The sequence below is a fragment of the Schistocerca cancellata genome, chromosome 6, assembly GCF_023864275.1.
Source record: "Schistocerca cancellata isolate TAMUIC-IGC-003103 chromosome 6, iqSchCanc2.1, whole genome shotgun sequence".
Classification (NCBI taxonomy): Eukaryota; Metazoa; Arthropoda; class Insecta; order Orthoptera; family Acrididae; genus Schistocerca; species Schistocerca cancellata.
In genome coordinates this window covers 665,617,109-665,632,825 of record NC_064631.1, presented here as the reverse complement: position 1 = coordinate 665,632,825, position 15,717 = coordinate 665,617,109, and positions in this window count along the sequence as shown.

Sequence of the window (15,717 nt, the reverse complement as noted above, 5' to 3'; positions counted from 1 at the left end):
AGGCTCAGTTGTGTCAAACTAAGAGTGGTACTCAGATTGAATCATGAACCACGCCATACGTTGCTGGTGGCAAGCCCAAATGCTTCAATAAATAGTTGACTGTATTTCTTGTCTTGGAAGTTTTGTGTAATAGTATTTACATTAAATCTCTTTTTTAATAAGTAAATATTACTGTTTAGTTAATTACAATGGATAAAAAACATTTGTTTTAACCATTTGTGGAAAATACATTTCACACTCGTTCTCACATTCGATTTGAACTGTAACAGTTTATCAGGCCACATACGTTTGGATATGAAAACAACATTCAGGTAATTTAGAGTTGGCAATCATGTTTTTGATACCAGTTTGATGCAAACATAGTATTTTGTTGCCTTGCTGATGAATTTTTGCTGACTTGAAAAGAGTATTGCGACATTTAAGAAGCTTAACATATGTGGTAGATGATTAATTTAAAAATCTGTGGTACACCTGTAGGACTTTGAACATTTACCAATGTAACCATCTATCGACGAAGACAAGAAACCGACCATAGCAGTAGCAGGTGATTTCATTCCACGTCTTTTAAGTTTTGTGAAATAGTATTTAAATGTATCTCATGTTCGACAAATATGTATCACTAATTCGTTAACTGCAGAAGGTAAGCAAATATTGTTCATTTATTATTTATAGAGAGTATGTAGTACAGTCTTTATTATATTCCATAGGTAATATTAAATAGCATTCAAAGAGATTTATCCAAGCGATTGGTGAGCTAGTCCACAAATTGCATAGTCAGTAATGGAAACATAGCTACAAATATTTTCGTCATTTCACACAATTCAGACATTTTCTTAAGCGCCTGACAGAATTCAGGTCGTCCAGGTACCTATGAGCATAAATCAAATGTGGTTACATTATAATAGGGTATTTTACTTTAACGGTAGCTAAAATACTAGACCGATTGGAAGAGGGAATATGTAAATTTTGCTGTGTGTGTGTGTTTAAATTTAACATTCACCATCATCTTTAATTTCTTTTCAAATTTTCCTCATTCATCTCACAGTGTCATACAAAAAAGCGATTCAGCAAGAAGACTCGGAGATATTCGGAATCAGAGAAGAGATTCTAGGAAATACTCTCCCCATCCCTTTGTTTAATCATCAGGAAGTCTCGGAACTACAAAGAAGTATTCAGAACTATAAGGAATAGTGGGGATTTTTCTGCATATAAGAGTGAGTCTGTGTGCGTGTGTGTGTGTGTGTGTGTGTGTGTGTGTGTGTGTGTGTGTGTGTGTGTGTGTTTATTGTTCGCATACATCCTTAATTTTTATATACATCCTTAATTTTTATAAGGGAATGCGAACTTAAACCTGTCAGATTTCGGTTGTCTTGTGGTACAATATTCGAGGGCACTGGATGGTAACGTAATGTCACGTACTCACATTAGGTAGTGGGCCTTTAGATGGCCTAAAAACGCTTTTCGCCTTGGCAGTAATACTGTTGTGAAAACAGATTGACCCACAAAGGCTTTCTTAATGGAAGTATGGAAATAATAACGGAATATGATGAGAACTGCGAGAATCTGATGGTAATGAAGGCAGTATCAATCTGAAGTGGTTTGAAGCGTTTGAGGACGATCACGACAGAAAAGAAACGGCCAAAAGATCAACAAGTGTACCAGCAGTCAAGGAATTAGGAAATGTGATCTAGAAAATATGTTTTAATTGATGTTAAAAGAACACTCAAACATGATTGTCGAAGTCGACTTAAGGTACATGGTTACATAAACAGGTTTCACACTGGTAGAAAACATCAACGTAATTCATGAACACGAATAGGGCATGACAGGATATCACGAACACAGTGAAATCGACACACAGCCACTGCAACTCTCAGGATAACGCTACAACATCGGAAATTTTATTTGTGGGATTCGCACTCAGCTGCGCTTCCGTTCGAGCTCACTGAACTCAAACGGTGATGCATGTATATAAGCAATGCGCGCACGATGACTCGTTACTGCTATATTGCTTTACACCGTTCTCGGGTAGCTGACGTGTCGAGATGTGCTCGTTTCGATCCCTCATTACGCCAGAGGCGCTGTGAGCCGTGTTACAAGCGAAGATCCGCCGTACACTTGCGCCTTTGAGGGCGGGCTCTGCGCAGACAGAGGCTAGTGTTCCCGCGCTAATCAGTGTAATCTAGCCATGATTACCGCGTCCGGCCCCCCGGCGGATCTTGGCCCTCTCTCCCTCGCGGGTGTAATCTGTCGCCTGGCCTCTGGGCCCAAAGACAGGACAAGGCAACCCGCGGCCTCGCCGTCGTCGCCGTGCAGAGTCGCCGCATCTGGCAGGTATTGTCTCAGTGAACTTTAAACTTCGGCTAAAGTAGCGTTTGTTCAGTGTCTGCAGTTCGTCTTTGATTCACTAGCACAGTGTCCTAGTACGTTGATTCCTAATTTAGTTATGTTAATAGCCAATTTTTTCATCTATATAAGTGCCAGTACATGTTTTAAAGATAATCAGATAGTTCATTAGAAACAACAACCAATAGCTGCTTAATGATTATTTTAATTTACTAAACTCGTTTCAAGTGCGCCAACAAGGAAATAAGTAGTGACACATATAGTTTCTTAAAGACTATTTTAAACAAAAAAGGAAATGTGCATAAAAACGCACACACACACACACACACATCTTCTACAATTTATTATACAATTCGCTGTGGCTACGATAAGCGCTGCTATGGTTCACAGGGGAATATATGTTTGGGGCAGTACACACAATTGATAGAAAAATTAAGGAGAGGTGTGACTGCACTGTACACTAACTATTAAACTAGAACCACATCACGTTTGCAACCTACCAAATGAAACGTTTCTCAGTTAGCAGGCATCTCAGACATTTATTAAGCATTGTTATTGAGCATTACTATCACGATATCTTGTTAAACATGAGTCTCATTCTGTGTATTTAACCCCAGAAACATGACACTCTGCATTACAGCAACGTTCTCCAAGTCACTAACAACATGACACAAACTGTGTATGTCGACTAATATACGTGACGCACCTGAAATTCATTTGGCATCATAAAATAATCAATAAGTAGTGACTGGCTGCTAACTTTGAAGCAGCATGTATCCCAAAAACAGCAACAGCAACAAAATAATAAGAAGTGCCCAATATAGTTTCTCAAGAGTCTATTTTAAACCAAAAAGTGAATTTACAGACACACACACACACACACACACACACACACACACACACACACACACACAAACACACTCGTATATATATATATATATATATATATATATATATATATATATAAAACAGTCTTGTTAATTCTTTGTAACATATGATGTTTAACTATACAATTTCACTTTAAATGAAACTTTGAGATTATAGTCTGTTTTCTGTATATTTATTTAGGTGCATCTTAATTCAGACTGGTAACTTACTGATACCAAAATTGAAATCATTATAGTAAACCAGTTATAAAGACCAACCTGCACACTTTCATGTCTCACATAACTAGAAGTTGTAGTTAAGGAGCTTAATCACTTGTCAGTGCCATTGCCAAATTAAGCACCAAACTTCAGTGAAGAAGTGGCTATGCAGACTCGTTCATTAGTATGGGCATTATTTATCGAGTATATACAATCGCAGTATCGTATTCATGATTGAATGTAGATATATACCCATTGTCAATCAATTATGTTCCATGACTACTGTACCAAAACCCTGTTACTATGCTACACAGGCATACTTGCAGTAGAGTAAATATTTCAGTGAGATTAAATATTACTTGTGAGGGCTATTTATATTCTCATGCTCATTGCTTATATTCAGTACTGAAACAAATGTCATCCAATTTTATGATGATAAAGATCACGTACTAGCAGACAGGAAATAATTTCTTGGAAGAGACTACATTGTGATAAAACCAATCAACTAGATATTAGATGAAGAAGAGTGTTTAAATCTTAAGGAAGACAAACAATACTCTCTGGTTTCTAATCGTAAAGAAGAATATGGAAAAACGTATAAATATTTCTTTACACATAAACAAATATTAAAAATTCCTAGAAATATTACGTGTACCAGAAAGTATCAGGATGAGGCCACAATTAAGGAAAAAGTACATTTTCCTTTTACTGATATGTATAGGAAGGAACGTATAGTCATGAATCTCAGTGCTCCAAAGCTTAGGGTGCAAATTAAAATTCTCAAAACTGGTATACCTATCAGGAAAATTTTAAATTGAATGACATGCTTGCATACTCATAATAACTAGACAGCCAGAGTATAAAATTTCAGCACAACTTTTACACTTACAAGGGGACGCCACGACGTTTGGAACGCGGATTTTCTGCACACTTCGTACACCCGGAATACTCCATGAGGACAACAAAATATGTGAGCAGAAACGCGTACTTCTCATGTGTTATTGAGAAAATTGCAAGATAATTTTGGACGTCAAATATATACCTGCGCGTGGCCACTTTCACCATGAGGCGGCGGCAGGCAGGTGGTCAGCTTTCAAGCCACGTAATCGCTGGATCGGTGGAGCGAGTCCTGTTCGTTACTTATTTCTTTATTTTCATCTCAGTAATTTTCTTTACTGTTTATATAACAGTTGATATAATGGGAAGAAAACGTGTAATCGGGTGAACTTTAATTAAATTTACAATGTTATTTGGCAGTTTACAAATTTTTATTATCACAAATAATATAATATGCATAACTATCGATTCGTAAACAAGCAAACGTATAAAGTGATACCGAAAATGTTTGCCTGTCCGTGTCTTCACATTTATTCGTATTTAATCGAAAGAACGAGAAATTGCTATTCGTGAAGACGCTATTAAAATACACTCGAAACTGCATGACCAATTATCAGCGCCGATATTTATGCATGGTTTGCTTCCAAATTATCGGCTGAAAGAGAGGTTTCTGAAATTGTTAACTAGTTTTGTTTTTCCACGGAAAACCTCAGAAGACCTTGCGTATGCGGAAACACAGCATTTATTCATGCAACTGGTGCCGTTTAACTTCATTTTTTCCATGTTTTTACGAAAAACGCCATCCTGCAACTTGTACTCGTAATGTCGAAAGCGACGACTAATTGTACATCTTTCGAAAGCCGACTGAGCCAGTCAAAACTTGGAGGTACCAAATCGTCTCGGGCGCCTTCAAGGTATAAGGGATTTCTCAAATCACGGACAAGCATATATTTTCCGCACCACTTCATCAGTTTGGTCGCTTACTAGTCAATAGGTATGAATATTATATTATTTGTGATAATAAAAATTTGTAGACTGCCAAATAACATTGTAAATTTAATAAAAGTTCATCCGATTACACGTATTTTCCCCATTACATCAATTGTAATATAAATGGTAAAGAAAATAACTGTGTTGAAAATAAGAAAAAAACTGACGAACGGGATTCGATCCAGCGATTACGGCGCTTTAACGCTAACCACTCGGCTGCTACAGCTTCATGGTAAAAATGGCCACGCACAGGTATATATTTGACAACCAAAATTATCTTGCGATTTTCTCAATAATGCTTGAGAAGTACGCGCTACTGCTTACACATTTTGTTGCCCTCATGGAGTACTACGAGTGTACGAAGTTTGCAGTAAATCCGCGTTCCAAACGTCGTGGCCACCCCTTGTTAGCTTGAGATATTGTCATCTCTGGTAAGACTGACTCCCTCTCAGTACCTATGACCAACTTTTACAGAAAAGTACCAGAGAATGAGACCGTCATTATTAAAGTTAATCTATTAAGACATAATCAGTGAGGATAATACCAAGTTGTGGAAATTGTAGATCGCGACAGTTTACTTGCATCTCAGGAATATTTCTCATTGAATATGGTGTTTTACAAGAAGTTACGAAACTGCAGAATAGGTAACAGTTTCGCAGGCAAATTTCCAAATACCTCTATGGACACTTGAGAGAAATTTTTTTTACATAACAAGACACTGATTAGCAACACTATCTATCAAAAGAGGTATGTTGGTGATACGGTTATAATGTTTAAAGATATTCAAAGATAATCATGAACTACATGATAAATTTAACTAACTACATTCCAATCTAAGTTTCACAATTTCAATACCAGAAAATAGTTTTAATAACTTCCTTACAATGTAGATACCCACACTTTACAGAAATTTGTTTCTAATGAGGAAGTCCACATGTCAGACATCAGTATACATGACAATTCACACCAAATCATGAGATTAACCCAAAATTAACTTCTATACCACAGTAGATTGATGAAAGTATCTTTGCCTACAATGAACATCAGTAGAGAATCTGGCATCCTGAGGCATCAGCATTGGATATGACACTTTATAATTGGACATCTGATATGAGGAGAAAATTAGAAAGAATTACTGGAGCAGGTAACATGTGACCATTCTAAACAAGGAAAGAATTCCGTTAGCTATTACTTTTCAAATAATTATGTGCTTGGGGTGAAAGTGAAGCATTATGTAGGGAACTATCTAAACCTGATATGTTATGTATATATAAGATTACTTGTCAATATGAGCACTGATATACAGAGCATACAGGAAAAAAATTATAAACTAGTTTTAACGACCATTGTATACTCAATACTTCCACATAGATATTCCACATCAAAACAAAAAATGTACAACATTGGAAAATGAAATAGATAACCAATAGCTTGGGAATGAGGATAAGCCTAGTAGAAACATTAGCAGTTATTTTTATGGGCCACTTAGAGAATAAATTTTTCATGGAATAAAATATTTTGCATAGTAAGACTGTACTTCACAAGAGGCATCTCGAGGACACCATTGTAATATTTAAAGGAAGTGTAAGACATATCTAAGAACCACATGGTAAACTCAGTTATTTACATTCTGATATGAATATCACTACAGCAGTAGTGTGAGGTGTTTTGATGACTTTTCTTGACCTAAAGAGCTTCAGATTCGATGATATGCTTACATTTGTTTAAGAAGCCCACAGCTACATATGTTCTTACACATGACATTTCACACCACATGTTGCCCAGCAAGACATCACTGGAAAATGTAACATCATGAGGCAGATGGCTCTCAGCAGGGATATAGAATTTAGAACAAGCAAGTTAGAAAGAATGATTGTAGACAGCAGGAGATCATACAACAGAGGGTTACAAAAATAGGATGGCAACTTTTCAATACTTAGAGAAAATATCAGAAGAAACTGGACAAGTTTTCAGGAATAATACAGAAAAACGATTTAAAAAAAACAGTGAACTTGGAAAAAAATTTAGACATAATTTAAAGACATGACTGAGAGATGAGCAGACATAGGTGTATATGATTATTTATGCTCATTTTGACCATCCATATATAGGGACAACAATAAGGAAACTATGAACTTCATTTAGTTCACATAGTACACCAATCACAAAACTGCATTGCGTTTCCACAACAAATCACAGGAACATACAATAATGGACAATTGAGGAAAATGTAATAATCTTACACAGAAAACTTGAAGGATTACACATGTCACCATTACGTTTCCCACAAATAAGGTAGAAAAGGCCAGAAGAACACAAATTATTGAGATAACGTTGATGAAATGTTTCAGAAAAAGCATAGGTGAGTTAAACATTACAAGTGGAGATGGGAATTTAAATTTACTTTAAATTGATGGGAATGACCATACATCCAGATTCAATCAAATGCCTTATTAAGTCATAATTAATTATTGTACATTAATGACATTAATTCTAATCTACAACTGTTCAATTTCATTCTTCTTCGCTCACGCTTAGTGTTCAGCTTAATATAAAGCCATGATGCCTTGATATGAAGGTCAAGTGACACTTGACTCTTGTTAAGGGAAAAAAACTTTTGTTGAGATAGTGAAAAGGAAGTGAGGAAAGATGTTTCATGGGATAAGTACAACTATTCGTTACATGAAAGCAAACCAAAAATTCATCAGTGACGATTTTCGAAGGATCTCCCACTGCTGCTTACATGTTGATACCACCAATCTTTATGTGCAGAAGATTCAAAAAGCGAAATTATAACGTCTGTGTAGAATCACATTGTGCTAGTGAAAACCGATATGTTGACTATAAAGAATGGAAATGACAGATGAATACGATCAAAGCAGTCCTGTGTATGTGAAATCGATCAAACATGACTGATACAACATGACTGTGAGACTACAAGTGCGTGCACACCCAGTGCTTCGGATGATGTGATGATGAATTGAGCAAGATAAAAATCCGTAGTAGATAAACAACAAGGATGGTAGCGACATACAGTGAAAGAAAATATAAGATACCTAGACAGGAGAGAGGCTGAGTGCATTTTGAGTAAAGTGCGTTGTTGTCGGAATTCCGATAACACCAGGAGCTGTGGCCAGATTTACCCTTCCCCAGCCCCTATCCCTCTGACAAAGGTAAACTTCCCTATGTATGAAATGGTAGGTACACCAATGCAAGACTGATCTGTCTTTCAGTATAACCATTCTGACAAATGTGGCCTCGAGATTGGCCAACTCACCTAAGAGAAATGAGCCCTGTAAACCAATATTGAGCTGATGGTGACAACTTTCTGCCTGCTTATACAAGTCAGTTTAAACGCCCTTCCTGTAAATGGCATGTCTAATCATACTATCAGACTTCCTCCCGACCAACATTTGAAGGAAAGGACGACAGCCATCCTTTTCCAGCTGCGCACGGTGGCCAAGTGGTTCTAGGTGCTTCAGTCAGGAACCTCGCGACTGCTGCGGTCGCAGGTTCGAATCCTGCGTCAGGCATGGATGTGTGGTATGTCCTTAGGTTAGTTAGGTTTAAGTAGTTCTAAGTTCTAGGGGACTGATGACCTCAAATGTTAAGTCCCATAGTGCTCAGAGCCATTTGAACCATTTGAATCATCCTTTTTAAACTTTTACACATCCAACATGAAACAAATAATCAGAAGGATCGAATCCAGGTTTTATAAAAAGTCATTTAAATTCTCACCTCCATTAGACCAAACAACAAACTTACAATCTCCATAGCTGAAAAAATGTCCAGGTTTCAAAGTCACCAAGGTACGTTCCTTGAGGACTACCATAAATAAATTGACATTCATAGGTGACAAAGGCTTCCCATCACAGCTCTATCAGTCTCCTCATGGTACTTGTCATTGAACAAAAACTAGTGGAAATCAACATATACCAAAATAGGGTTGTTACCTCAACAAGAAATTCAGTGCCCATCAACTGTATAGAGCAGGCAGAGGAACACGAGTGAAGGGAGAGACCTTATAAAAACTTACAAGAATATCAGAACCATTAAAACTCGCTGTCTCTGATCGACACAGGAAGTCCTCCAAATTTTTAATGCGATGATCACACTGATCTACTATAGGGATTCACAGAGTAGCATTGTATTTTCGTATAGCCATTCAACGTTTTTTGTGTGGTCAGCACTGATATCATGATATGCTCAACTAGGCAATGAAGACTTCGTCTCTTGAATATAATTCAGCTTGTTGATAACAACGGTAGCATTACCCTTGTATGCGGGTAAAATAACAGTGTCTGCATCACGACTAACTGAACGTAAAGCGGCCGCACTAGCTGCTTTCGTATCAATCTCGGGTGGACGTCCACCAGTCAACACACACACCTCTCTCCTAGCCTCCTCTGCAACATAAGGAAGTAGTTTAAAAAGAGCCTGCTCAACAGACCTAATAAAATCAACCAACGACGAACGCTTCGGCGTCGATGCTAAATTTCAGTGATAGATAAAGCTGCGACATCAAAGGCATTCTGTATAAGATTTCTCACAGCACAACGAGATATGGTGTTAGAGACCAACTCACTGAAAAGTTCAAACTTACAATGAATTGTTTTACTGTCAAGATCTACGCCAGTGCTTTGCTTGATGCGATTGGTAAGAGTCTTATATGGTGCAAAACTTTCGCAAACAATAATTTGATCATGATACCACAACCTCTGAAAGCAAAAACACATTTGTGGCAATGTAGATGTAAACAATTTAAAATCAGAACTTCTCCTGGCTTACACAATCTTCAAATAACTTAGGGGAAGGCAACTGGATGATGTCGTCGACAACCGCCGATAATTCTTCACGAGTACACACTACCATTTTCGAGACATAACTACAGCAAATAAGCGCTGAACTAGTAAATTTTAAACCTAAGAATCTCCAAAAAAAATAATACACTCGTACACACACGATTCTGAGGCCTACCATGTAAACATTTCTCTGATAATCTTGTCTCCCTAATACCCCTATATTTAGGTTTTATAACTTCCTTTCTAGCAAGTGGCAAAGAATGTTCAAGGTTGTAGGACTCCCTTTGAGTAACAGCCCTCTAGCAGCCACACCACGAATCACCGCCAGGTTGGCAAAGTGCACGACATGGGTTGTCACCTGTGGTGGATTTACGGAGGAAGGTAGCTCATACTGCCTTTTACATTCCTTCAACACCGAAGTTCTTAATTCTTCCCACTGATTTCAAGTGGAATAAGAAACTCACGCTCACAATAAGAAATTCACGCGCGCAATTACTTCGCTGTAAACAAAATATTCAGTAGTCACTAAGCTCCCAGTAAAAACCAAACATAAGCAACTGTAAAACAACTGTAAAACTTTCGTAGGTTAGCCGACTCAAGAGACTAAAAAGTCATCAAGAATGGCTCTGAGCGCTATGGGACTTAACAGCTGAGGTCATCAGTCCCCTAGAACTTAGAACTACTTAAACCTAACTAACCTAATAACATCACACACATCCATGCCCGACGCAGGATTCGAACCTGCGACCGTAGCGGTCTCGCGGTTCCAGACAGTAGCGCCTAGAACCGCATGGCCACTCCGGCCGGCAAAAAGTCATCAAAACGAAACAAATGAGAGCAAAACTTTATTTTAAACATAGCTGAGTGTGTGCCATGGGGACGTCGTGGTGTGTGTTGCCAGTTTCAAATTCTTCTAATTCTGTTAGTTTCTGTGGTCCATTTTCCTGGAAGTAAACTTTTTCTCATTCAGAAACCGACAGAGAATTTCTTAAGACAAAAATTAAAAAATTGATCTTTTTACAGATATTCACTTGCAAGTTCCCTTAATCCATCCAGGAAAATCGACTACAGTCAAATAGATGTACGTACCTTAATGCTGACATCCGCGACGTAGCTCTTTACAACGAATTCAAGCAGAGAGGGGTACAAACGGTGTTCAGCGTGTACCGTTGCTAACAGTCTCACCACTACGTGGGCTCTCTCTCTCTCTCCCTGCACACGCGTTCAGTCGAATTGCACTCCACGTAGCACCCACTAGCCGCCCTCAGCAGTCAGTTTACCATTTCCCATGGAGCCCTCTCCTTCAGGGACTCACACTGCACTGCAATCATGGCCGCACTGCCCCCCGTCCATAGCTTCGCCAGAAAGGGGGCGCCACTGCTCTAGCCAGGGTTGGAAGCAGCTCGCGGTAATCTAAAATGTGTAGCAAAGTAGCGCACAACTAACAGCTGTTCAGATCAGACAGTGTGCAAATCACGATGCTGACACAGTTAGGATGTTAGGTTAGTTGCAAGAGAGCGTTGCAAGACCCTTATCTACACTAGTAAAACAAACAATTACGTATTTGCCCCCAGAAGTCCGTTTCGATTATCACTGTTACTCATATAACAATTCACGGTCCTTCCTTTTCCTCACTGGTCTGCCTTTATAGTACGTGTAACTCTAGTATGTGATTTTACCCATACGATTTTCACTACTGGTCCTGTGGCTGTTTTTAGAGATATCCATCAGTTATTGGCATAGCATACTTACCAATCTCGCCCACTCCAAGTTATTTACAACTTCTGGAAAAATATCGGAAAAGAGCTGACGTTGCCTTCCTTCATCATAAATGATGAAGGAAGGCGACGTCAGCTCTTTACTTGCCCTCTGCTGCAGCCATAATGGCAGCAACACAGCCCACCTTAAATGACACCACGTTTTTTTTTCAGATAATGTTGGCACTTACCGTGACGGGTGTATTTATTGAATTTAAATATACTTTTGTAGATTATGTCGTCTGAATAGATTAGCACATTATTCATGATCCACATTCACTTAGAATTTCTATAGGAATGTACACTATGTGAACAAAAGTACTCGGACGTTACCAAAAAGATACCCTTTTGTATATTAGATTCGTTTTGCTGCCACCTGTCGCCAGGTACTCCATATCAGCGACCTCAGTAGTCATTAGACATCTTGACAGAGCGGAATGGGGCGCTCAGCGGAACTCACGCGACTTCGAACGTGGTCAGGTGATTGTGGTAAGGTCTTACGGGACCAAACTGCTGACGTCATCGGTCTCTAAGTTTAGAAACTACTTAATCTAACCTAAACTAACTTACACTAACACACATATCCATGTCCGACGGAGGACTCGAACCTCCGATGAGGTAAGCCGCGCTAACCGTGACAAGGCACCCTTGATCGGGTGGCTACGCCACGTGGCGTCGGGTGAATGGTCGGCCACTTGTGTCATACGTCTGTACACAAGATTTCCACACTCCTAAACATCTCTAGGTCCACTTTTTCCGATGTGATAGCGAAGTGGAAACGTGAAAGGACACATACAGTACAAAAGTGTGCAGGCCGTCTGCAGCCTGACAGAGACCGCCAAGAGTTAAAGAGGGTCTAAATGTGTAACAGGCAGACATCTATCCAGACCATCGCACAGGAACTCGAAACTGCATCAGGATGCACTGCAAGTACTATGACAGTTAGGTGGGAGGTGACAAAACTTGGATTTCATGGTCGAGCTGCTGCTCATAAGCCACACATCATGCCGGTAAATGCCAAAGGACGCCTCGTTTCGTGTAAGGAGCGTAAACGTTGGACGACTGGTGGAAAAACGTGTGTGGAGCGACGAACCACGGTACCAAATGTGGCGATCCGATGGCAGGTTGTGGCTATGGGGATTGCCCAGTGAACATCATCTGCCAGCGTGTGTAGTGCCAACAGTAAAATTCGGAGGTGGTGGTGTTATGATGTGGTCGTGATTTTCAAGGTGGGACTTGCACCCCTTGCTGATTTGCGTGGCACTATCACAGCACAGGCCTACATTGATGTTTTGAGCAGCTTCTTGCTTTCCAATGTTGGAGTGCATTTCGGGGATTGCGATTGCATCTTTCAAGACTATCGAGCACCTGTTCATAATGCAAGGCCTGTGGCGGAGTACTTACAGAACAATAACATCACCGTTATTGACTGGCCCACACACAGTCCTGACCTGAATCCTATAGAACACCTTTGGAAGGTTTGGAACGCCGCTTCCGTGACAGGCCTCACCAACCGACATCGATAGCTCTCGTCGTTGCAGCACTCCGTGGACAATGGGCTGTCATTCGCCAAGAAACCCTCCAGCACTTGACTGAACGTATGCCTGCGAGAGTGGAAGCTGTCATCAGAGCTAGGGTGGGCCAACACCATACTGAATTTCAGCGTTACCGATGGAGGGCGCCACAACCTTGTAAGTCATTTTGAGGAATGTGTCCGAATACTTTTGATCACATAGTGTATCTTGCAAATAAAAACGTAAGAAATTAGGTTGTTTAAAGACATACAATGCATTTTATTTATGGGGTCTGCATTTCTTCAAACTATTTTCTGTTTCGAGAGATGGCAAGTGTCTGTTGGCTGTAGTGCCTAATGATGCTAACTGTAAGCCTCATATACAACATGGAGGTTTCCTGAATGTAGCACTTTTCACCAAAAAGTTATTCCAGGTGCAACATACATGGTGGATTTCTGAATGTAATATCTGCGTCCAGATCTGCTAACAAATCTACATGTAAATTGCTTATCTATTGTAATGACGATTCGTAGTCTTCCTTCCGAGTAATTTCATGTCTACCAGCCGCAAACTCTAACGTGTTGACAATAAACAGTGGAAAAGCAGAGTGACAATTTGTGAAAATCTCTACAGTACTAAGAACTGGAATTGTAAAATAATGGGATGTGATTTATTTTTCTTTTACGTATAAAACGAAGAAGACGGTGATGAAATCCAGTTCCTTTAAATATTCGCAGAAAAGGTTCCTGATGCTAATCATTATATCCCGCGCACCGTAATAAATTATAGGTATTGTATTGTACTGTATTGTATGTTAACCCCAGATCTAGAAACGACGATGAGGTTCCGTCCCCGCCGCAGCCGCAGTGGTCAACAACCCAACGACGACTACCGCAGTCCACCCCTCCGCCGCCCCACACCGAACCCAGGGTTATTGTGCGGTTCGGCCTCCGGTGGACCCCACAGGGAAAGCCTCACACCAGGCGAGTGTAACTCCTATGTTTGCGTGGTAGAGTAATGGTGGTGTACGAGTACATGGAGAACTTGTTTGCGCAGCAATCGTCGACATAGTATACCTGAGGCGGAATAAGGGGAACCAGCCGGCATTCGCCGAGGCAGATGGAAAACCGCCTAAAAACCATCCACAGACTGGCCGGTTCACCGGACCTCGACACAAGTCCGCCGGGCGGATTCGTGCCGGGGACCGTCTTTACGCGAAATCGCGCTTCACACGATGAATAATGCGTTGCCTCTTCAGAAACTGATCGTCGACTCCACAAGATCATAAGGTCAGCATGAGGTGGCACATGTACGTCATTTGCCCACAAATTAATCCCTTCTACACGAGGCCACACTTCACACGCAGAGTCTGTTGCTCCCTCAGAAACTGATCATGAACTCCTACTGACCTATCTTAACAGTCAGGTGGCTGCCCGCTCAAGGGACGCTTGTGACTGGTTTATTTTGTCCATAAATGATTATCGGTAGTAACTGAAAGTTACAATTAACTTCTGAGTATGAATTGAGAGTAACTGAAATTATTGATAACAAGTTATCAGTGCAGCTATTGTCATTAGCACCGCTATAGCTGTATATCAACCTTCAAAAAGTTAAATAATTAAATATTCAAGTGTTGCCTCGAATCCAAGTAGATGAATCCCCGTTGTTTCTATAGGTTCCACCATAATAAGGCTTCCGATCACCCCACCCCACCGTTTTCACGTTCTGGCAGCACGAGACAATCTGTCGTATCGCTTTGCCGGAAGCATCTTGCTACACTACTGGCCATTAAAATTTCTACACGAAGAAGAAATACAGATGATAAACGGGTATTCATTGGACATATATATTGTACTAGAACTGACATGTGATTACGTTTTCACGCATCCTGACAAATCAGTACCCAGAACAACCACCTCTGGCCGTAATAACGTCCTTGGTACGCCTGGCCATTGAGTCAAACAGAGCTTGGATGGCGTCTACAGGTACAGCTGGCCAAGCAGATTCAACACGATACCACAGTTCATCAAGAGTAGTGACTGGCGTATTGTGACGAGCCAGGACCTGCAACATGCGGTCGTGCATTATCCTGCTGAAATGTAGGGTCTACAGGGATGGAATGAAGGGTAGAGCCACGGGTCGTAACACATCTGTAATGTAACGACCACTGTTCAAAGTGCTGTCAAGAGGTGATCGAGACGTGTAACCAATGGCACCCCATACTATCACGCCGGGTGATACGCCAGTATGGCGATGACGAATACACGCTTCCAATCTGCGTTCACCGCGATGCCGCCAAACACGGATGCGACCATCATGATGCTGTAAACAGAACCTGGATTCATCGGAAAAAATGACGTTTTGCCACTCTTGCACCCAAGTTCGT